The following is a 26,101-nucleotide window of genomic DNA, read 5'->3' as shown; positions in this document are numbered from 1 at the left end:
GCCAAAGGTTAAAGATAAAGAGATAATCTTAAAAGCAACAAGAGAAAAGAGGACTGGCAAGGTAGCAGAGGAGTGAATGGAAGCCATACTAACCTCATACCAGGACCAATCTGGAATTACAACTAAATTGTGAAGAAATCACTGGAACAAACAACTTCTATTTGACAAGGTATTGGAAGTCCTAGTCACATCAATTAGATAAGAAAAAGAAATAAAAGGCATCCAAACTGGAAAGAGGAAAGTAAAACTGTCATTGTTTTCAGATGACATGATAGTATACATAGAAAACCCTTTAGACTCCACCAAAAAAACTAATGAAACTAATAAGTGAATTTGGCAATAGTGGGATAGAAAGTCAATATTCAGAAATCAAAGGCATTTTTGTACACCAACATTGAAATATTAGAAACAGAAATCAGAAAAAAATCCCACTTGCTGTAACAACAACAAAAAATAAAGCATCTAGAAATAAACCTAACCAAGGAGTTAACAGACTTGTACTCAGAAAACTACACAACACTGAAGAAAAAAATTAAGGAAGACACAAAAAAAATGGAAGCATTTATATCATGTTCATGGATTGGAAGAGTTAGCATCATCAAAATGTCCATACCACCCAATGCAATTTATAGATTCAACACAATCCCTATTAAAGTACCAATGATGTATTTCACAGATATAGAACAAATATTTCAAGTATTTGTATGGAACAGTAAGTGACCCCAAATAGCTATAGCAATACTGAGAAAGAAAAACAAAGTCGGAGGGATCACAATACCTGACATCAAACTATATTACAAAGCCACAGTAATCAAAACAGTTTGATACTGGCATAAGAACAGACACATAGATCAATGGAACAGAATAGGGAGTCCAGAAATAAACCCTTGTCTCTATAGCCAATTAATATTCAACAAAGGGGGCAGAAGCACACTATGGCATAAAAATAGCCTCATCAACAAATGACGTTGGGAGAGCTGGACAGCTACATGCAAGAAAATGAAACTTGACCACCAACTTACACCATACACAAAAATAAGCTCAAGATGAATAAAAGACTTAAATATAAGTCAGGATACCATAAAAGTCCTAGAGGAGAACCTAAGCAACAAAATCTGATATTCCGTGTAGCAAAATTTTTACTGATATGTCCCAAAGAGCAAGGGACATAAAGGAATGAATAAATAAATGTCACTTCATTAAAAAAAAACAACTTCTGTATGACTAAAGAAAACATCAGCAAAATGAAAAGGAAACCATCTGTATGGGAAAATATATTTGCCAATGATACATTGGACAAGGGTTTGATCTCTAAAATATATAAAGAATTCGCATGACTCCATTCCAGGAAGGCAAATGACCCAATTACAAAATGGGCAAAGGACCTGCCCAGACACTTCTCCAAGGAGGACATACAGAGGGCCCAGAGACATATGAAAAGATGCTCAGCATCACTAGCCATCAGAGAGATGCAAATTAAAACCACAATGAGATAACACCTCACACCAGTCAGAACGGCCATCATAAACAAATCAACATACAGTAGGTATTGGTGAGGCTGTGGAGAAAAGGGAACCCTAGTACACTGTTGGTGGGAACGCAGACTGGTGCAGCCACTGTGGAAAACAGTATGGAATTTCCTCAGAAAACTAAAAATGGAACTGCCTTTTGTTCTGGCAATTCCACTGCTGGGATTATACCCTAAGAATCCTGAAACACCAATTCAAAAAAACCTATGCATCCCAATGTGCATAGCAGCACAATTTTACAATAGCCAACTGCTGGAAGCAGCCTAGCTGCCCGTCAGCAAATGAGTGGATCAAAAACTGTGGCACATTTACACAATGGAATACTACACAGCAAGAAGAAAGAAGGAGCTCCTACCTTTCATGACAGCATAGATCGAACTAGAAAGCATTATGCTAAGTGAAGTAAGCCAGGTGGTGAAAGACAAATACTATACAATCTCACCTATAAGTGGAACCCAATCAACAAAACAAACAAGCAAGCAAAATATAACCAGAGATATTGAAATAAAGAACAAACTGATAGTAACCAGAGGGGAGGTGGGAGGGGATAATGGGAAAGAAGGGAATGGGTTATCAGGGAACAAATATAAAGGGCCCATGGACATAGCAAAGAGGAGAAGGATTGAGAGTGGGAGGTGGGGGTGGGTGGAGAGGAGGAAAATGGAGACAACTGTACTTGAAGTACAAAAAGAAAAGCAGAAAAAAATAGCAGCAAGAGAAAAGCAGCTAGTTACCTACAGGGAGTTTCAATAAGACTGTCAGCTGATTTCTCAAAAGAAACCTTGCAAGCTAGAAGGGACTGGCAAGAAATATTCAAAATCATGACAAGCAGCGACCTACAGCCAAGATTTCTCTACCTAGCAAAGCTATCATTTAGAATCAAAGGTCAGATAAAGAGTTTCTCAGACAAGAAAAAAAGCTAAATTAGGAGTTCATCATCACCAAACCATTATTATATGAAATGTTAAAGGGACTTATTTAAGAAAAAGATGAAAACTATGAATAATAAATTAGCAAAAATACATATCTATCAACAATTTAATTTAAAAAACAAACTAAGCAAACAAGAACAGAAACAGTATCATGGATATGGAGAGCATTTTGATGGTTGCCAGATGGAATGGGCTTGTGGAGAATTGATGTAGTAGATGTGAGATGATTAAGAAGTACAAATAGGTAGTGACAGAATATCCATGTGGACATAAAGTACAGTATAGGAAATGGAGTAGCCAGAGAACTTTTACACATGACCCATGGACATGAACAATGGTCGGGAGATTGCCTGAGGGAAAGGGGAGTGTTGGATTGAGGGGACAATAAAGGGAAAATTGGGACAACTGTAATAGCATACTGAATAAAATATAATTAGAAAAAGAGAAAGGCATGAAAATGACTTGATCAGTATAGGGAAAATGGAGTAAGTCAGGCTCCTTCACCTGAATATCAGGGCAATTCTTATAAGCAGTATTCCCATAATCTTGAGAATTGTCCCACATGTGGAGAATCACACTTTGTTATATAATATGTTGGCATCCTGCTGGCTTTGTGTGCATTTGTTACATAAGGGAATGGGACATCCAGTGGCATGACACTCGGCTTACAGCATGTGTGAATCACCACACCCTTGAATAAAGGCATGCAAGGCATTCCCACAGCTCTGCAAATTTTCTTCCATCTGCCCGAATTCCATGTGAACCTGCCCAGCTTTGAAAGGCTCCAAGACAATTGGTGCCATCGGCAGGATTCCTTGCAGTATGGTATGAATGTGGAGGAGCCATTGGCCCTCTAGAAGGTGGGTCTGAAGGGTGGCCAGGTACCAGTATGTGGTATCCAGTGACAAATCTCCTGGCAGCATGGGCTCCTCCCCAAAAGTAGCCCGATGTTAGATGAAAGGCTGCAAAATAATCAGTAAGGATTATTGGGCCCCCAATCTACCTTTTTCTCTATAATTTTTATTGGCATTATTATATAATGTATACATCTCTACATTCAATTATTTATTTACTCAACCAACAACTGCTGAGTGCTGGGAATAATGAAGTGAACATGACAGGTAAGTTCCCTGCTCCTTGTGCTGTTTCATTTCAGTTGAGAGTAAGAAATTATAAATGAGTAAGAAACAACCACTGTAAAATGCAGTGGTTTTAGCTAGTAACAATGTCTGTGAAGAAAATAAAACAGGAAATTGGATATGGAAGGAATTTATTAGATAAATTAACTTCTATATATCCTCATTGTGAGACATGCAGAGGTGAATGAAAATATCATAACCCTTATCTAGTATAACAAGTAAGACAAACTCTACAATGTGAGGAAGCATCAAATATTTTGAGATAGAATAAAAGGGATTTGGTGTTCAAAGAAAGGAGCAAGAATAAGAAAGTTCACCTTAAGGAGCTGACATCTGAGTGAGGATTCAAGGATGAAGAGATTTTATCCAATTATAAGAGAAAGAGGATTAGCACATCCCTTGTGAATATTTAAGATACTGAAGCTTAAATACTCAAATCTGGTGACATAACATTCCTGTCAAGAATTAACATCTTTGTATGCCCAGACAGAATATTTTAATATTTTTTGTTTTTTAGAATGTTATCTATACATTTCACATAGCTACAGTACCATCATGAGAAAATTTACTACAGTGCATTTTATTTGATGTACAAAAGCTGTAAATATACATCAGCATCATTTTTCATTAAGTGTGACTTAGTTATAGCAGCTCCCAATTAAGTTGTAGTTTATGAACACGTTGAAATTGTTTCCCCTAATGTAAAAACTCATTTGCATTGCTAAGTAGTTTTAATGTTATTTATTTTTGAGAGCATCTTGAAGGTTTGAGCTGCAATGATATTTGCCCGCAAGCCAAAATAATTTAAAGATAATGTTGCTGTGATATTTTAAATTGCTTTAAAACATACAGAGAGAAATAAAATTATCTTTCTCCTCATGATAGAAGGTCTTTTTCATGACCCTCCATCCACAATTTTAATAAATACTTTTTTTCTATTGACTATTCTTTGAAATTGAAGATATAAATAAACCTAGTAAGAGTTCCATCACCCAAGGAGGGTAGCTTCTAATTCTGGAACATCTCCCCTTCTTCATATTAAGTATAAAAAAATAATCCTTTAGCCAAGTGTTTGGGGGATTTGGTCACTTTTTTAAATTGTTGATGTTGCCTTTTTCTGTTACTGTTGTGATTTATTTTGTTTATGTGTTTTATGACTTAAGAACATAGACAAAAAAACATTATCATATATTCCTCTTGAAATTATAACTGTGACCCTAATCTGTATTTCAATTCCACGAGAAAATCCTACAGAAAGGGAAGGAAGGAAAGAAGAGGAGAGGGGAGGGGAGGGGAGGGAGGGTAAGAAAGAGAGGGAGAAATAGAGAGGGAGGGAGGGAAGAAGGGGAGGTGAGGGGAGGGGTAGAGAAAAAAGAAAAGAAAGAAGAGGAAGGGAAGGAAGGCAGCAGGGAAAGATTTGGCAGCCAACAAACTTGTTCTAATGTATGAAGGGCCCATGGACAAAGAACAGAGTGGAGAGGATTGAATGTAGGAGGTGTGGGTAGGTAGAGCAAGGGAGAATATCAGGGGGAAATGGGGACAACTGTAATTGAACAATAATTTATAAAGGAAAAATAAATAAACTTGTTCTAGAAACAGGTGGCAAATTTCAAGTTCCTATTCAAAGAGAGCAAGCTTCCTTCTGTTATCTTCTTCCCCAATCTACTCCTTCCCAGTTATTGTGTTGTGGTGTTGTGGTGGTGCTTGTCATGGTAGTGTTGGCCATGGTGGTGATGGTTCTAGTCATATTCAGCTCCCATCATTATGGCCACAATCTTAAGAATGAGGCATGTCTGACCTCAGGAATACCAACTGGTGGGAAAGAGTATTTAACGAGGACCAAGATGAGATTAGGAAACAACCAGAGCTGACCCGGCAGTACAACGATAATATCCAGAGAGAGACCCATCGTTCATGAAGCTCATGTGAGGTTGTGACCTCAGGATCTTTCAAGAGACAATCTTGCAAGTCTATCACCATCCAAGGAAATCCTATATCATGGTAATCCAGTGACTGCTCTTAGGAAACTGGAGAGTTCGTGATCCTACAGTGGGAACAGGGAGATATCACTACATAAAATATGGGGGGAAGACTGGAACTAATGGCCAGAAATTTAGAAACTGCCTCAGACATTCCATTTGTTCTTCAGTTGAGAGGATGTAGTTACTTTAAGTCAGTTCGTTTTGTCATAACATAACATAAAAAAATTGAATTAAGAAAAGCGTTATATAAAAAATAATAAAAATAATGGTAGTTAAATATTAAGAACTAATTTTCCAGGGGAAGTTTGTTCTGTCATATCCATTGCCCACATAAGGCAAATTGACTATAATCTAATAAAACTCTTATAGGTTTGCCAATGAGACACCTACTTCTCCTGCATAAAGTAAAATTCTAAGCAACATAATTGCTTTTCTAGATTAATCAACAAAGACAAAACACTGACCCAAAAAAGAAAATAGCAAAAATGCCTTTGTTCTCAAAGAAAGAGAAAGGTAGTGAGGTTAGAGTTCCACTATAATCATTTTTTTCTTGCATTCACAGAAAATAATTTGCAAGAAAATTTCGAGGAGAATGGAACACAAGATTCCATGTAGTGTGGTCAACAAAAATCTAACATTTATTTATCCTTCTACTAGTCCGTCTCCCACTCATGTAATGGCCTCACTCCTACATCCCCAACCCACTTACTCCCAGTGTATACAGCCTATCCCACTCTCCTCTCCAAGTGCTTACTCTGACTCTGATACTCCAGGGTCCTCTTCAGCCTGATCTTTCTCTAGTCACCTTCCTTCTCCAAACTTCATTTCTAGCCTCACTTCCTGGATCTCCAGGATTACTGGCCCTTGAATCCCTACTAATATTCTCTGCCCATTTCTAGGGACACCTCAGTATTTCATCTTTAGCTCTTTCTTGACAATTGTTTGCCAGACCTCTGACACTGTTGCAGTCTCCAATAGGTACAGTTTCGAGTTCTAGTCCATTCAACGTCTATTGAATCTCAAGACAAAGCACCTGTCAATAAACTCAAACCTATCCCTCATCTTCTCCATGAACAGAGAGTGTCATGAGCATCCTGGGCACTTATGGCTCTTGGTCATAAACAATCTAAATTAGCAATAAAAGTGTTGTTAAATTAAGGAAGGGGATGTCTCTATTCTCTACCCTGCATCTGATTGATGAGTTCATGCCCAAGATATTTTTTTTTTGTATTTTTAAAGAGAATATGAGGCAAGTAATAAAAACAAAAATGTTCCCACACTTTGAAAGACTAATTGATAAGGGAAAATCTTAGAGATGTTAAATGCCTCATAAGAGACTTAATGAATGAGGTGTCCATGAACATTTAAAAATATAAACTAGGCAAAGAAGTAAAAAAGCATTTGGAGAAATTAAAAAAGCCCAGATTAAAAAATTGAATTAAGAAAAGCAGTATATAAAAAATAAAAATAATGGTAGTTAAATATTAAGAACTAATTTTCCAGGGAAAGTTTGTTTCTGTCATATCCATTGCCCACATAAGGCAAATTGCCTATAATCTAATAAAGCTCTATCTAACAGCAATAACACTACATATGCAGAGCCCTTGAGTAGGAGAGAGGTGAAAAGGCAACATTATAGCTTGTGCTTCTAGGAATCAAGTTTTGCTCATTTCTGATCTAGGTAGACATGATTAGATTTTAATATAAGCAATTCTCTAAGCCAAGAAACTAATAAAGAAGATCGTTAATACATACCCAGTCTACAACCCCAGCTATACAAGATCACTATTGAACTCCAAATAACTATTTATTCATAAAGTAAAATGATTTTTCTTTAGAACTTGTTCCTCAGTCTCATGCAAAAAATGTCTTGTCTTATTAGCTTTGCCAACTGCAGCAGCTAAAACTAGAAATAAAATCACAGTCTTGCCTCTCTCTTCCAAAATCAGTGGTAGATGGGAATAAAATGCTAGCTAATGTAAGAAGCCTTGGGTACCAGTCATGATCTCACCATTATCCAGGGACCATATAGGCTTTATGGCCCTGGACAATTCACTTCTCTTGATCTCCTTTCCCTCATTCATTGAATGGCAAGACTCTTGGCTTTCCTAAATCATGTATTGCCATGAGGATCACTTGAAATGATGGCTGTAAAAAGGATTGAAGACTAGAAAATTCAAGGAGGGCTGCTCAGGAATGCCTGAGTTGAGTCTGAAAGAACAGACAGGAGAGATGTGGTAAGAGTCATTTCAGGGAGAGTCAACATGAATGTGAGAGAGACGACTGAGTTTCCAGAGAGCCATAAATAGTTACTTCAGTATCTGTGAGTCCCAAAATGTTAGAGAAGATGCACCCAGAAAAGGGCTGGATCAAAAAGGGCCTTGTGTGCCAGGCTATTGTCTGGGAAGACTTGTGCTCAAGTTTGACCTCTTATAGTTTCCCTCTCTGAAAGAATCCACAAGAGCAGGAGCTCGCTAAGAGCACATGGTCACATTTTTTCATTATAGAATAAGTTAAACATGAACAGAGACCCAAGAAAGGATCATCAGCAGTGTACTGTTTGTTTGTTTGTTTGTTTGTTTTTCAGAGAATTTTTGCTATCAAATCAAAAATATTCTGTAGATAACTTCACATCTACTAAGCCATGGAAATAAGTTTATCATATGAAAATGTTAATCATTTAGATGATCAGATAATTGTGATTCCTACAACAATCAATGGTCAAGGGCCTCAGATAAAGCTTCACTTCTCTTTTCCACAGCCTTTTAATTCAATAGTCCAGTTTAACAATCTTCTAATATCAAAGAACAATAATGCCCAGGCTTTTAATTCAAAATTACACCTCCTTCCAAATTAAAAATGTCTTTGTTGAATACCTTCCCCATAGCAGACATTGAGGTAGGGACTTTCACATATAACATCCCTTTTAATTCTGCTGAAGACATAGTTTCTTCTTTAAATTTAACATCATAAAAATAAATGATAGTCTGAGAACTTCATAATATTGTCTGAGAACATTAGCATAGCCCTAGATGGTTCTCCCTACCACCACCAAAAATAGGGGCAATCAGTTTAGAAATAGTCCCTGATTAGTGGCTCTAGCATTATCTACCTCACTGCCCCTAATCTTTGAACTTCTGCTTTGAAATCATTCTCAAATCCTCATTCATGCTGATATTGTTGTTTTCTTTCCCTTTTTTCCTTAAGTTCCAGGAAAAATGGTTAATCAGCCCATTCTATATTAATGTGTCTCTCCTATTTTTAATTGTATAAAAAGCCAATAGCAAAACACATACCCTCAGAGTCCTGACTTGCACTTATTTTCACAAAATTCTGGCAACCAATAACACCAAAGGAAAATAAATAATCCACAGATACACTGAAATAGATCAGAGCTGACAGATGAATCAACCATAACTAAAACCCTTAGGTGCAAGCTGAAAGTAATAAAAGTATCTTCTTTCACCTTCTCTTGTCATCAACTTGGTAGAGTCACAAGATCCTCTCTGAGAATATATAGACTTAAAAGCTCTCCTATATTATTATTTTTTTCCTAAGACATCTCCAATTATGGAAGTATGATATACCAAATAAAAGATAGCATTAAAATTATTAGCCAAGTTTTCAGCAGTAGGCTAAAATTTCTGATATGCCACAAGAAGCTTTCAAAGTCGCTGACTTCTGACCCTAAAAATATTTCCATGACAGTAACTTCTGGGAACAGTATGCATTGTTTAGCATTTCATGCTTATTGACCCTCCATAGCTTTGTTAAAGTAGTCAGTTAAGTATTAACATGAGTGGAAGGAGTGAACAGAACAATCACAGGGGGTAACTGGCATCCTTCTCCAGGATTAATGAGGGCAAGGAAGAAAATGACCAGGAAATTCCTTTTACTAAGCATGCACAGTAGAAGCCAAATGCTGACCCTATAAGGGCAATGGCACTGGCCTGAAGAAAGGACCACAATGAGGAAAGGCACAAGCCACAGAAAAGCCAAGAAAGAATTTGTGTAGTTTGAAAAAAAGCTTGATCTTTCCCCAAACCCAAGGAAATATATGGAAGCTAAACAAAGAATCCAGCACTCACCCTCCCTGAAGCATATTCATGCCCTTCCTTCTTTCACCATGTACTTTCCACCTTCTTTTCTCCTAAATCCTAAGGGTCCTCATGAACCTGTAACCAGAGGAGCAGCAAGCAGCCGCAGAGGACTCTGCTTTTGCCTCTGTAACTTCCTTTCCTGAATCCACACAGCCACTGCCCTCTCGCCTGCCCACCCTCTGCCTCTGGGAGAGTGCAGTATCACTTTTCCTTCCAATAAATCTTACCACTATCACTTAGCATTCTTCCTACGTGAGTATCCCTGAAATTCTTCTCCTGTGACACTGCTGAAAAACCGATTTCCTCCAGTAACAGCTTGATATGTGTCTACAGTTGTTTTCTTGTCAAATTCTCTTCATGAAGCTTTGATTACTTTCAGTATTGCCTTCCCTTGAGCACACCTCATATCTACAAGCAGTTCTTTGGCTTAACTTTTTGTCTTTGTTTTAGTCAAAGTTAGTTTAGGAGCAAGGAATAAATATTTGAGCTTGTTCAAATAAAGGGGATCTTGCAGGATGTGGCACTGCAAGAAAAAAGCCATCGAAAATCAGAACACTTTATAGGCCTCTTGGTCTGTTTATTTATCTCAATCTCTCTCTCTCCCCACCAATCTCCTCACTCCCCCACCCAACTCTGGTTCCCATCTGTTTCTCTTAGCCTGCCCTTTCTCTTGCTTGCAGATAGGCTCTCTTATAGTTTTTTTTATCTGCCCCCAACTTTAGCTTGAAAGCAGTTTGGGCTTTAAGGGCACACACTGTACCCCCAACACTACATGACCTCAAGAGTCAGTTCTTGAGAGAAAGAATCTTTGGAGCACTTTATGGACAATGGATTAACTCCACTGGAATAGGTTGCCCCCACAATTTAAACTGCTTGGCCAGGGTACAAGTCACATGAACACTTAAGCATGGCCTTGTACAAGGCTATGTATGGTGTAGTTCCAGAGAAAATGATGTGGCAAGACAGCCCCCCAGTGTTGTTTCAGAGTCATCCCCAGATTCCCGAAGGAAGATAATGATCCATGGAATTTCTCTACCATAGCCCCAAAATGGCAGGAGCCAGATGAAACTGAGTGTCTTGGTAGCACTCATCACAGTTGAACTCAGCTTCCCCACCTCTGATGTGGTCTTCCCCCCAGGGGAAAAATTAAAACCCCCTGAGTTAGGCAATATTTTCCAACACAAAGTCCCTCCCTGCTTATTCTCATTATGACATTAGATTTAGATGAAATTTCTCCTGAAAAACAAAGCAGTTTTTAGAAATATTACTAAGATACTTCAGATCATTAATCACTAGACTTCTTTCTTTACAAAGAAAAAAAAAGATACTCTCCTAGAGATTACCTGAGCTACTTAAGTTAACCTGAACTACTGAAATTTTTAAGTTAAATAAAATTAATCAAACCCTATAATATGTTAGGAATAGGCTTTGGCTTCTGCTACAAGCACAGCTGACTCCTCCCTGGCTATTGACATACACCTAACAAGATTTGTCAGCCCAAAGGGAACAAAGTCTGGAAGAAAGGTGGTGAGTAACCTTAGCCTGAATCTTGAGACACTGGCATCCCTTTCCTTGTCTCCCCCTTCCTCTCCCATCTGCAAGGCTCCCAGCATTTTCTGAAGCTGAGCCTGAACTACAAGCTCCAGACACTGCAGCCACCCAGAGTCTTTTCCCTTTTGTTCCGGCCACCTCATCTGCATCCCAGTGCCTAGGTCTGTCTCCCTGAACACCTTTCCTGAGCAACGTTGGTGGATGACCTGTTATGAACTCCAAAACTATATCTATTATGCATATCTCTTCACCCAGTTCTCACACCCACTTCCTGTGTCGCACCTCAGACCCATTGCTGAGCTGATTTTGGTGACTCCAGATTCTCTTTCCCACCCAGGTTTATGATGCTCTTACACTCAGTGCAGGTCTAAATGCCCTGACCCCTTGGCTGACCAAACCCTGCATATCCATGGCACACACCCCTCACACTAAATCCCCAGTTCTGCCCCCTTCTGCCTTCTCACTTACTGGACTGTGTTATTAATTGAGTTAATGTCTCAGATAAATTAATTCATTTGCTTCTAAAAGAAGAACTCAAAGGACTCATTGAGAGTACTACCCATGACTCAGAAGGTCTACCAGACTGGTCAAAGCATGCAAATTTGAGCAAGGAAAACTGAACTCATGAAGAGACAATTGTCAAATGTTTAAGTCTGCTTCTAAGAAAATGCCAGGGTGAACCATGCTTCCTCTGCAAATTCTTTTTTTTTTTAAGATTTATTTATTTATTTATTTTTTAGAGAGGGAAGTGAGGGAGGGAGAGAGAGAGAGAAATATCAATGTGCAGTTGCTGGGGGACGTGGCCTGCAACCCAGGCATGTGGCCTGACTGGCCTCTGCAAATTCCATAGGCTACTGATAGAAACAAGTAACATATGTAACCAAATGAAAAGACCAGAAGACTAGTAAGCAGATATAAGGGATGACTTACTCTTGCAGATGTAGATTTTAAACTGTATCATATAAATAACCATACTTAAGAACTGAATCTCTGGAAAAAAATATTAAAGTGTATATTTAAAATTTACTTCATCAAGTAAAATCACTTGGTAAAACTGGGAATGTACTTTGAATAATAATAATGCTCACATCATAGAGTAGAAAAAATTTCTTATGAATTGTGGTTTGAATTTTGGACTTGGTAAAGGAGAACTTCAGTGTAAATTGCCTGAAACAGGTAAAACTTGGGAATATTAAGTACTACTAGTGTTTCTCCCATTATCCTGCATTCCATTTTTAAAGCCCTCACTGGGCTAATCCAGAAAAATTTGAAAAGTACTTTCTAGTACTTTATCATTTTATTATCTAATGAACTTTCTAATATACTTTCTAGCTTTAAGTCTTATTTAAATGAGAAGAAACTAATCATATCAGACAAGAAGATAATGAAAAGGAGGTTAAGATAAAGAATATCAATAGCCCTCACATTTTAAAAAGTATGTCTGTGTTCTACTTCAGCTATATATGTGCTGTTGAAAGACTGTTTCCCTGTGGTTAACAAATTTGGGGAATAAAATTAAAAAAATCTCTTTGTCAAATGGAGGGAACTATTGAGAGACTTGCTGTATTAGTCTGCTGTGGCTGCCATAACAAAGTACCACAGTCTGAGTGGCTTATGCAACAGAAATTTATGTCCTCACAGATTTGGAAGATATAAGTCCAAGATTATAGTGTCAGTAAGTTTCTTCTAAGGCCTCTATCTTTGGTTTGCAAATAACGGCCTTCTTGCTGGGCCCTCACATGGCCTTTCCTCTGTGTGCACACACCCCTGGGTATATGTGCATCCACATCTCTTCTTAAAGGGACATCAACCATATTGGGTTAAACCCTAATGGCTACATTTTGACTTAATCACCTCTTTGAAACCCTTATCTCTGAATATAGTCACATTCAGACTTTAATATATGAATTTTGGAGGGGCATACTCCAGTCCATAACATTTGTCAAAAGGCATTTATAAATTAAAAATTAATAATTATTAACCAAGCTGAGTTTCTCAACTACAAGGGAGAAAGTACCTAAACAGTTTCAATAGTATTTTTCCTGCTTGGATCCTCAAAACAAATGTGAGAGGTGACTGTAAAGGCCCCTGAGCTACAGAACACATTCGAGTGCTGTTTTCTCTGGTGTAGCTATCAGAGCATACACCCCCATTATTACAAAACCTTCTTGACCTCTCTACATTCACTAAAGCTGCAGTTTGAACTTTCTGTCCTTAGAAATCTGTTTGTATAAATGCAGTCCAAAATGGATCATGGGGGTAAATCTCTTGTTATTAAGTGTTCTATTTTTAATTTAGAATAAAGATAAGAACAAACTAATTAGTACAGATTCTCGTCATAAATTCTTTTTAAAAACTTTAGACCAGTTACTTACATATTTTAATCATAGGAAAACATACCTGAAAGAAATAAAATTATGTTAAAAATTCTTACATTAGTCAATAATAAAAAGGTACCATCAAAAAAGTAAAAAGCTAATTAAAAAGAACAAATGGGATAAAATATTATCAGTAATGCAGACAAAAATAACAAAAGTATATTTATAATTTATTACAAATCTGAATTAGTAATTGTCACATAAAGAATAGAGAAAGAAATACTGCATTCATGAATAAGAATTAAAATAACATAAAATACAGAGAGCTAATGAAAATCCTAAATATATGGAGAGAGGTGGAGATTCACCAATAAATCAAATACAAATTATTTATACTCTGGAACAAAAAAACTAAAATTACTCTAAAATATTGAAAGGAAATGCCAACAGGAATTTTACATCTCAATGGACATGTAAAACAGTGAAAATAAACTATAAACTAACAAGAATGTGACTAATAGAAGTAAATAAAATAAACTTTCTTTTCTCTTTGAAATGAGTTCTTTAAGGGATTTGAGTTGGGAAACAATTAAAAAAAACAAGTTATATTAGCATAAAGATAGTGTCAACTAAGCTATATATTTGTTTCAAATCACTGGAAACCAAAGATAATTCTATCTTAGTTAATTCTAGCTTAGTTAAACTATGCTTGTTAAATTACTGTGGAAAAAATTATTGTAATCAGAATAATACACACACACACAAAATCTAAGATTTAGAGTCTTGCAAAAATATCATTAAAAATTCTTTAAGAAGTTTTAAGATTTAACTTATAAGTACATAAAATGTTTTCAATGTTTGAGTTTTTGTTTCTATACTAACAAAAGATTGAAAACTGGTGGATTCCTCTCTGAAGAAACTGGTCAACCCTTGTGAAAAGATCTAAAGATGCTGAGAGTTGGTCACCCAACCAAAACAGTCCAGACAGCTCTTCCTAGCCTAAAACTCACTGGTTAACTTTCTCCACCCAAATATATAGTTTCCTACCTGTTTTTACCACTTTCTTCTTAAAGAATCAGACTCTGTCATGAAAGATGGAAATCAAAGTGAACATATAGGGAAAATTTTTTAAGAAAAAAAACCCTCCAAGGAACAGAAAATATAGCCAGAAAGCTTCAAAATACAATAATGGATTCTCCTCTGAAGATAAAAAATATTGCATTCATGAAATAAAAGTAGGAGGCTAGAAAAACAAAGCACCTTCAGAGAACAAAGAGAGCTCTTGGAAATTAAAAATACAAAGACAGAAATAAAGAATTCAGAAGAGAGACATGGCCAAGATGGAGGACTAGGGAAACATGCTTCACCTCCTCACACAACTACAGCAATAATTACAATTAGACTACAAAACAAATATCACCAAGATTCATCAGAATGTTGAACTGCATGGAAGTCCAACAACCAAGGATTTAAAGAAGTCACCTTCATCCAGACAAGTAGGAGCGGTGGAGATATGAAGTAGCATAGAGAGACAGCAGAACAAGTGGTCCCACATTCATGTGTTGTGGATAAAATCAGGAGATTAGGAGAGATACCTTGGGAGAAAGAGATCCCAACACCAGGCCAGACCACCTAGCCTAGGGTTCCAGCACCAGGAAGATAAGTCCCCATAACTTCTGGCTATAAAAACCAATGGAGGTTGGGGTGGCAAAAGAAACTGCAGGATTCTCAGGAGACTCCTCTTAAAGGCCCACAAAGGTCTCAGGACATGCATAGATCTGCTCCCTCTGGGATTAAACACCAGGGCAAGAGCTGGAAAGGTTCAAGTGGCATACAGGGAGAAAGTGAAGTGACTGGCAAAGGGTGAATGCTGGAAGACAGCTTCCTCCCAGGCAAATCTCCAGAGATTAGGCAGTGGCATTGTGCCCTCTCTGAGCCCTCCCCTACACAGAGTCACAAAGCAGAAATGGGTTGTCCCACCTTGGCTATTACCTAAGGTTCCACCCCACACAATTTACAGGTGCCTTTTCTACTATAAGCCATGCTACTAAGACAGGGAGTTAAAGCAGCTCTACCTACTACACAGAAACAAACATAGGGAGGCTGCCAAATTGAGGAGACAAAGAAATATGGACCAAATGAAAGAACAGGACAAAACTCCACAAAAGAAACCAAATAAAATGGACATAAACAACCTATCAGATACAGAGTTCAAAACACTGGTTATCAGGGTGCTCAAAGAACTCACTGGATATAGCAAAAGCATAAAGAAGACTCAGGCATAAATGAAGATTGCATTAAGTTGAATAAAGAAAAATCTATAGGGAACCAACAGTGGAGGGGATGAGGCCAAGAATCAAATCAACAATTTGGGACATAAGGAAGAAAAAAGCATTCAATCAGAGGAATAAGAAAAAAAAAGAATTTAAAAAAATGAGGACAGTGTAAGGAGCCACTGGGACGTCTCCAAATGTACCAATACCCAAATCATAGGGGTGCCAGAAGGAAAAGAGGAAGAGCAAGGAATTTGAAAACTTAATTGAAAAAAATAATGAAAGTAAACTTTCCTAATTTGGTGAAGGAAATAGACATACAAGTCCAGGGGCACAGAGAGTCCCAAACAAGGTGGACCCAAAGAGGACCACACAAAGACACATCATAATTAAAATGCCAAAGGTTAAAGATAAAGAGAGAATCTTACAATCAGCAAGAGAAAAGCAGATAATTACCTACAAAGGAGTTCCCATAAGACTGTGAGCTGACTTCTCAAAAGAAACTTTGCAGGCTAGAAGGGACTGGCAAGGGGTATTTAAAGTGATGTAAGGCAAGGACCTACAACCTAGATTACCCTATCCAGCAAAACTATCATTTAGAATGGAAGGGTAGATAAAATGTTTCCCAGACAAGGTAAAAACTGAAGAAGTTCATCATCACCACCAAGCCATTATTACTACATGAAATGTTAAAGGGAACTATATAAGAAAAATATCAAAACTATGAATATTAAAATAGTAACAAACTCACAACTATCAACAACTGAATCTAAAAAAAATTAAGCAAGCAAAACAGGAACAGAATCATAAATATGGAGGGTTATCAACTGAGAGGAAGAATGGGGAGAATGGGGTAAAAGGTGCAGGGATTAAGAGCTACAAATTTGTAGATACAAAATAGACAGGGAGATGTTAAGAACAGTATAGGAAAGGGAGTGGCCAAAGAACTTATGTGCAGACCCATAGACATGAACTAAGGTGAGTGGTGGGGGGGTGGGCAGTGCTGAAGGGAATGTGGGTACTAGGTAAAGGAGGGCAAAGGGGAAAAAATTGGCACAACTGTAATAGCATAATCAATAAAATATGTTTTTAAAAAAGAATTCTAAAGAAGCACTGGAAAATGCAGTTGAGAAAATATCTCAGAGACTAAAACAAGAAAGTAAGGAAGAAAAAAATAAAATTAGAGCATCCACTGAGGGCTCTAACATCTAAATAAAAGTCATTCCAATCAGAAAGAGCAGAGAGAATACTCCGTGTTCTAGAGTTTTGTGTATTTTAATGAAATAGCACATACTTTTTAGAGCAAAGAGAGACTGTGATCTAAATTCATAACCCTTTAGATTTGTCTGCTGAGAACAAACCTCGAGACAAACCAGAAAGAATCATTCATATTCCCCCTGCATTTCCTTCCAATACATTGAAGTTCATTAATCAAACCAGGAAAGAACTAATATATTATTTTTCTCTTTCCAAGTCATGCAAAAACAGTTTCAATCATCTAATACGATTCTTATATGCATTCACTACTGTGTTTTTCAAAGGATTTCATCAAGGCTCGTCACCCCTACCTTCAGCTGTGCCTAAATATCCCTAAAATTCAGTCTCTCCAAACAATCCTCCTGGCTTCTGGCAGGTGTGGAAAGGCCTTCACCCAACTGCAGGGGATAGAGCAGGGATCTGGAGGCTGAGCTATCTCTCTCTTTTTTTTTTTTACTTTTTTTTTATTGTTGTTCATGTACAGTTGTCTCCATTTTCTCTCCACCATTCACCCCCACACACACTTTCTGATCCTCTGTCACCACTTACAGAAGTATCTGGTACCTTTGATCCTTGCACCTTTCTGATATGCCTTTTATTTTATTAGACACTAGACCAGAGGTATCAAATTCATTTTCACTGGGGGCCTCATCAGCCTCATGGTTGCCTTCAAAGGGCTGAATGTCATTTCAACTCCTTAACAGTTAAGGAGTAATTACATTTATACAGTCCTAAAATTATTTCAGCCCTTTGAAGGCAACTGCAAGGCTGAAGTGGCCCCCAGGGAAAATGAGTTTGATGGCCCTACATTAGACATTTGTGCATAAATGATAAATTCCTATGACCAGTTGATTTCCAAAAGGGTTTCAAAATATTTCTAGACCCAGATGCAAAAGGGCTATGGTTACTAACAGACACATATAAAAGGCTAAATTTTTTGTAAAAAGGAGAAAGGTGCTTATTTTTTTTTCTCTTACAGGCACACACATATGTATGTCTGAGGCAGCCTTGGTTTTAAAACTTTAGCCAACATCAAGAGCAGATACAGATTCATAAATGTTTATTACTCTATTTTGCAACTGAAATTGTCACAGCCTTTTAGATATTTCCACACACTTTCAAAGACTCTTCAAAATAATCTTTGGCTCTCCGGCTTTCAGCTGGCAGATAGAAGGCCAACGACGTCATCCAGGATCTCACCCTGCAGACCACTTCTGGCATCCAGACCAGATTCTTTAGCAAGCAGGACTCTGAATGAAAAAAAAAAGCCTTTTAATCATTTAGTTCATTTTCACATAGTAGTTTTAATTTATAGGAACAAATTCTTTTAGTTTCTAATTTTAAAATGGTAAAGACATTTTAACCAAGGCAGACAGGCAGGCAAATGGCCATCAAACCTTGACACATGAGCTCTGAAATTGAACACACCTGCCACTCTCTCATTAAAAAACTCAAGGGTGGGTAGTAACAGCATCAGAACATGAAAGATGGGGACACACAAAAGATTTTAAAACTACACTGGTTGTGACATTCCTTGATCCAGGAACTGGTTCTTTTTTCCTTGCACTTTTGTGAAATGAGTATACTTTTTTTGTTCTTGAGACCAAGACAGACAGCAAAGATAATTTTATCAGCAGTCAGAAAGGCAAATATTCAATGCCACAGGAAATGACATGAATACCTTGTTAACCCCACAGTTGAGGCAGACCCTTGGTCTAACTAAACCAAGGTCTACTGAGATTATGACAAAGATATGGGTAGCTCGAATGCCAGAAAATAAGAGAATTATTAATTAAAAATAAACAAAAGGGTCATACATAAGGAGTCATCTAAATTCCTTGTTATTTCCTCTTCAAAGAGATTGATACCCTGTCTTTGATAGTAAGATCTAAAACCAAAAACATATTCCAGTATTTCCTCCACTACTGAAGGCAATAGAAAAGCTGTTTTAAAAACAAAACTAGAGTTAATCTATAATCAAGAGAAGTGAATATGAAATATTTATTACCAGATGGTAAGATTAACTCTGAGAGGTCAAAACGGCAAACTCAGGTTCTTGGGGCCCATGAGACACACATCTCAGACAACAAAGTATAGTTGACTCCCACAGTTGGGACCATACTTAGGACCTATAGATCCATGCCAACTGGGCAAGGAAGACTAAGAAACAAAGGTCAGCATTAAAAAAGTAACTTTATTTGCAACTTTATATTTTATATTTCAGAAGAACTAGGCTCTCAATGTAAGATATAGCAAATGCTCAAATTAAAAAAAAACTCCAAGTTTGAATTAGTCTGTTTAAATTCTCTTTTTTTTTTGCACTAGGCATTTTAATATATTTTATTGATTATGCTATTACAGTTGTCCCATTACCCCCCTTCATTCCCCTTCACCTTGCACACCCTCTCCTACCCACATTCCCCATCTTTAGTTCACATCCATGTGTCATAAGTTCTTTAGCTTCTACATTTCTCATACTATCTTGCCTCCCCGTCTATTTTCTACCTACCATCTATGCTACTTATTCTCCGTACCTTTTCCCCCTCTCCTCCTCCCACTCCCATGTTGCTAACCCTCCATGTGATCTCCATTTCTGTGGTTCTGTTCCTGTTCTAGTTGTTTGCTTAGTTTCTTTTGGTTTTTGTTTTAGGTGTGGTTGTTAATAATTGTGAGTTTGCTGTCATTTTACTATACATGTTTTTTATCTTCTTTTTATTAGATAAGTCCCTTTAATATTTCATAAAATAAGGGCTTGGTGATGATGAACTCCTTTAACTTGACCTTATCTGAGATGCACTTTATCTGCCCTTGCATTCTAAATGAAAGCTTTGCTGGATAGAGCAGTCTTGGATGTAGGTCCTTGCTTTTCATGACTTGGAATACTTCTTTCCAGCCCCTTCTTGCCTGTAAGGTCTCTTTTGAGAAATCAGCTGACAGTCTGATGGGAACTCCTTTGTAGGTGACTGTCTCCTTATCTCTTGATGCTTCTAGGATTCTCTCCTTCATTTTTACCTTGGCTAACATAATTATGATGTGTTTTGGTGTGTTCCTCCTTGGGTCCAACTTCTTTGGGACTTTCTGAGCTTCCTGGACTTCCTGGAAACCTATTTCCTTTGCCAGATTGGGGAAGTTCTCCTTCATTATTTGTTCAAATAACATTTCCACTTCTTGCTCTTCCTCTTCCCCTTCTGGTACCCCTATAATTCGGATGTTGGAATGTTTAAAGATGTCCTGGAGGTTCCTAAGCCTCTCCTCATTTTTTTGAATTCTTATTTCTTTATTCTTTTCTGGTTGTATGTTTTTTTTCTTCCTTCTGGTCCACTCCATTGATGTGAGACCCAGCTTTCATTCCATCACTATTGGTCCCTTGTGCATTTTTCTTCATTTCACTTATTGTAGCCTTCATTTTTTCATCTAATTTGTGACTGAAATCAACTAATTCTGTGAGCATCCTGATCACCAGTGCTTTGAACTGTGCATCTAATACATTGGCTATCTCTTGGTTGCTTAAAAGTATTGGTTCTGAGGCTTTCATTTGTTCTTCTGTTTGAGCCATCTTTTTTTTTCCTTTGGTCTGGTCACACCTGTTGTGTATGAGGGGCAGAGCCTTACGTGTTCACCAGGGTGGGGCACCCCAGTCCCTGGGTTGTGACATATGTGGGGGCAGGGTCCAAGAAGGAACAATGGCACTTGCTCCACTCTCTGTTGGACCTCAGTCCCTCGTGCCACTTCCCCCGAGCAAACTGGGCCCCTCTATGGTCAATTCCCGTGTAGGTGGGCCTGTGCACCCTGTGGGACTTTCCAATGACTTCTCCTGTGAGGTTGGGAGTCTCTCCCTGCACCTCAACCCCCACAGATGTTTTCAATCAGTGCCCCAAGGCTCTATTTCCCAGCACTAAGATCCTGGGTTGAGTGCAGTGCCTTGTTTCACAATCGCCACCTTGCTGGGTCTGCTGGTTGCCACCCCTCAGCCAGGGTCTGCCAGCTGCCAGTTGCACACCAAGGGTCTGCCCACTGTGGTCTTGCATGCCCCAGTTGCCTTACATGCCCAGTCCCAACACACTCTGCTCTCTGCACCACCACCTGGCCAGCTGCAGGACTCCACCCCTCCTACTGGTCTGGATAAAAGTGTCTATTTTAACTCCATAGGTGTTCGACTTCCATACAGTTCAATTTTCTGTAAGTTCTGGTTGTTATTCTGTTTCTAAATTGCTATTGTCCCTATCTTGGTTGTGTGAAGAGGCACAGTGTATCTACCTATGCCTCCATCTTGGCCGGAAGTCTGTTTAAATTCTTAATGGTAGAAAATAACAGTTACTTCGACATAAGTACTATGTTTTCAAAGATCTTACATATGTGTTGGTATCAGCATTTAGTTAAGGAGTCATCAACTCACAGGAAGGGGGCTCAAGGCTTCTTCTATCTTGTAGTCTAGAAGGAAATACAGTGTTCATGTGCATAAGTGCATTCCTCTGTGTGCACTTAGATAAAATGGCAGCTGGGTAAAATACCTGCTTTCCATCTATAACATAATTGCACTCTTTGTTCAAAGTACTTCATGTGTAAAGACTCACATCATAGCTCATACTACACAGAGCTTTATTTAAATGCCAATTATGTATTAATACTATCCTAAACTTTGGAAGTATAGCAGTTAAAAGAATAGACTGTGGCTGATGTGGCTCAATGGATTGAGTGCAGGCTGTGAACCAAAGAGCTGCCAGTTCAATTCCCAGTCAGGGCACATGCCTGGGTTATGGGCCAGGTCCCCAGTGAGGGCTGCGTGAGAAGCAACCACACATTGATGTTTTTCTCTCTCTCTTTCTCCTTCCCTTCCCCTCTCTCTAAAAATAAGTAAATCTTTAAAAAAGGAATAGAAAAAAAACCCTGCCCTCATCTTTGAAAACTGAGCCATGCTTTACTTATTATAACATCCCTCCACCCATCTTGCTTAGTACCTCATATGTATGCATAATAGATGCCAAAGAAATGATTGTTAAATTGAATTGATTTTTTATTAGAAGTTGACTTCTAAATGAAGTTGCATTATAGAACTGCTTTTGTATATGACTATTTGGGAGCAATTATTTTACCAATCATATGTGAATTGTTTGAAACTTTATTTTTCATGAACACACAATACACTTATTGAGACTAATGTTGGTTAGAAGGAATTAGCTAAATTGTTAGCTACTAGAACATAGCTGTTTTAATCTCAGTCTTTAAACCATTTCCATTGCTGGGACATTACAATTAAAAATCCTTTTATATTTATTCATAGATACTTGAATCCTTCCTTTCAAATTAAATCATTAGGGATTTCCATATATTGAAATTTAGTAAGACCTTTTTTCTTCATCCACAGCTTGCTCAAAATGAATGCTCAATTTTTTTTCTCAGTCTGAGATATTGACAAAATTTCAAATCAGCCAACATTGGTCAAACTGTGGGCAACTCCAAGACAGGGGCTAGCTCCTCAAAATGCCGAGCACAACCCCTGGCACAGAACCAAATTGGTTCTGTTAAATTGGACCAAACCTACTGATTTTGATTAAGAATCCTGTCATCACACAACACTACAACTGATGGCAGATTCTTTTCTTCAGAATGCATTTTAACACTGTCTAACTTATAAGATGACATGGGAACTTGAAAATATAGCATATTTTGTGCTACTCAGGCAGACTAAAAATTAAACATTTTTTTAAACAGGAAAGATTCTTGAACACATTTCTTTTCAAAGCACCTCAGAAGTAGCTTTGGTTTTGTGATTTTGGTCTCCTAGGTTATATCAGATGCCTCAGGTTGTTTTCTTTCTCTTTCTTTTTATTTGAGGAGCAAACTCAAAATCTTCATAATAATTTCTTTGTTCTGTTTTCTATTGTAAACAACAAAACATCATTTCTGCTTCCCCTAGATACCAAGCCATTTTTCCTCTTAATACAGGAAAAATTACCTCCTGTCTAAAAATGTTTTGCACCAGCACTTCCTTGTAAAGGAGAGTACTGTAAGCATATGTAGAGGGATAAATGTCCATGTGTTCAGATGTGCAAGAAGCAATATTTCTATGTTACTTTGAAACAAGATAATTTTCTTAAGGCCTCATTTCACCTAATGAGAGATAATATAATCTTAGTCAACAGCTCTCCTAAAGTTAGGCATTTCAGGTAAAATTTAATAAAATATAGTTAAAATATCAATCTAGGACTACCCATCACCATTTTTCTCCATACTAAGTATCTTCTAAGTTCCTGAGGCAGAGATTACCCAGGGTCATGGTGTGAGGATATGGCATTTGTCCATGCTGGACGATGCATTCTCCAGATCAGATCCTCTGTAAGTACTGAATTCCCTGCCTTAAGAACAGATTCACTGTTATTCCATACAGGCTGAATTCATTTCCCATACTAGTAACCTGTGGCCTTTGGATGTGGTCAGTTCCTCATACTGAGACCCTCTACATATACCATCCACACTGATTGTCCCTACTCTGCTGCGCTCATGCCAGGGCGAGGACCAGAACTCCAACACAGTTTCCAGGCAAGAAGAAGATGCACCTCTCTTCTCTTCCCTTCTCATATACCCCCACTCAGTGATGGCTCTATTGCTAATCTCAGAGTGCAGAGGCAAGAAACAGGGCTTTTTTTTCCCCCAAAAAACATCAATAGCCTCCAAGTATCTTGCTTACATTTCCAATAACTTTTGCCTCATCCCTGACTTTTAGAATATTTATATAGGCGGGGAGAGAGAATATTATTATTTATGACAAAAAAATTGATGACCTGAGAGCTCTGCTTTTGAAAAAACAAAATTAAAGTTGTTAAAATTCAAAATTATTGTCTCTATCTTGGCCTTCAAAAGAACATTTAAAAAATAAAAACACCAGTCTCTTCCTCAGTGCCGCTACAGAGATGGCAGCTATCTCTTACTCAGTACCATACCTGCCCTCAGACCTCTCATGAAACCCAAGATTGTAAAAAAGAGGACCAAGAACTTCATCTGGCACTAGTCAGGCCAATATGTCAAAATTATGTGGAACTGGTGGAAACCCAGAGGTATTGAGAGTAGGGCATGAAGAAGATTCAAGGGCCAGATCCTGATGCCCAACGCTGGTTATGGGAGCAACAAGAAAACAAAGCACATGCTGCCCAGTGGCTTTTGGAAGTTCCTGATCCACAGCGTCAAGGAGCTTGAAGTGCTCCTGATGTGCAACAAATCTTACTGTGCTGAGATTGCTCACATCTCCTCAAAGAACAGCAATGCCATTGCGGAAAGAGTGGCCCAGCTGCCATCATATCACCTATCCCAATGCCATGCTGTGCAGCGAAGAAAATAAATAGAAAGATGTGTACACATTGCATTTGTGTTAATAAAACCTTAAAATCCTGCCAAAATAAAATAAAATAAAAACACCAACCCCTAACCTTTCTCTCCTCCTGGATTTCCACAATATCAGCCTACTCTGGAGACAACAATCCTACAATGTTCCAGCTACCTAGATTATGGGAAAGTTGAGATACATGCACAGTTCAGGGTCCAAGCTCTTAAAAGAAGCAAAGTAAGTTATTTCAAATACAGGAAGTTTAATACAGGCCATTAGTGTGAAAGGTATTGAAAGTTAATAAAACAAAAATTGAACTCTGAGATAACTTTAAGAGGCAGTCACCACCCCTAGGTCTTGGAGAACAAAAAGGAAAAGATAGGTGTTACCAGATCCTAGGACCTCAGAACAGGTCTGACCAGCGAAGGGATGTTCCCAGCCAGTGCACAGACCTCAAGGGTGGGCCCTGCATGGCTGGCACTAGGACTTGGAGGGGGCACTGCAACCCAGTGCTCGAACTCCTGAGAAGGTTACTACAGTGGCTGGCTCTCAAACCTCTGATGAAGCACTGCTTCTCTGATCTTGGATTCCTGAGGCTGCTCATAGAACAACTGGTGCTCAGAGATCTAAGAGGCACTGTCCAGCTAACCTTTGGACTTTTGAGGGGCTGTGCATGCCTCCCAGTGGCACCAAGAACTCTGAGATGAGGCTTCATGGGGGCCATTTTCCAGTACTCTGAGCAGGTGCTGCACATCTGCTGCTTAGACCTGTGAGGGGATACCTTGCAGCTGCTACTTGGCATACCAAAATATAAGTAGTAGTTGTCCACTGCTCCTGTAACTCCTGCTGCTAGAAGAATGTTTACCGGACTTGGGATCAGGATAAGCGTCCCTTCTCCCTTTCTCATGCTGTCTGGTTTTCTGCCAGTTCTTCCCACTGCAGCTGCAAGGGAGTCTTGAAAGTATAGTTCACAGACTCTTAGCCTGGCATCACAAAGCCAGGTATAGAAGGGTGGACATGAGTTAAGAAATACTAGGTTACTGGAGATAACTGTACTTGAACAATTAAATAAATAAACAAATAAATAAATAAATAGAAATACTAGGTCATTAGCTGTCTTATACAGTACAAAAAGAAACTGTATCACTGGAGAGAAGAACAATGAGGATATTTCAAAGTGTTGTAAAGGAGATACTTTTCAAGCAAATAGGGGTACTGCAGAACCAGTTACCTAGACCCAGGCATGAGTTCTCTCACCTGCCTTCAATCAAAGAAGCATGTAATTTTTATTTTTATTAACAAAAGGTTGGAACTTAATGTCTTAAGCTATTAGATTGCTACGACTATTTTAGACACTAAGAAGGCACTTTAATAAAATTAAACCTTGAAACAGGTAAGTTTTGCTAAAGAAACAAGAGGAGCAAAATTTTAACCTTTGCCCACTTGAGCAAGGCCTGAAATAGGAAACCTCAGGAACTTTGTTTGGTCTGCATCATCTGCACCATCACTCAGTGGTCAATGCTAAATCAGAAGAGGCAGAGTGGGGCCAAGCTAACCATCAATACAACTTCTATCTTACAGTTCTTTGGCCCTGACCAACTGGACATAGCCTGTTTACTTCCAGTCACAGACTGAGTTAAACTGTGGCTATTCTTGGGCCCCCACCTGATTTCTAGCTCCTGATTTGGGCTCTCACTGT

General features: G+C 38.3%; 1 pseudogene; it reads left to right on the top strand.

Moving 5' to 3' along the window:
- LOC118499950 overlaps window positions 1–24,421 on the top strand; it is a 40,854-nt pseudogene extending 16,433 nt beyond the window's left edge.
- The last annotated feature ends 1,680 nt before the right edge of the window (window positions 24,422–26,101 follow it).

Source organism: Phyllostomus discolor, chromosome 4 (assembly GCF_004126475.2).
Source record: "Phyllostomus discolor isolate MPI-MPIP mPhyDis1 chromosome 4, mPhyDis1.pri.v3, whole genome shotgun sequence".
Taxonomy (NCBI): domain Eukaryota; kingdom Metazoa; phylum Chordata; class Mammalia; order Chiroptera; family Phyllostomidae; genus Phyllostomus; species Phyllostomus discolor.
This window is presented reverse-complemented; position numbering and strand designations above follow the sequence as displayed.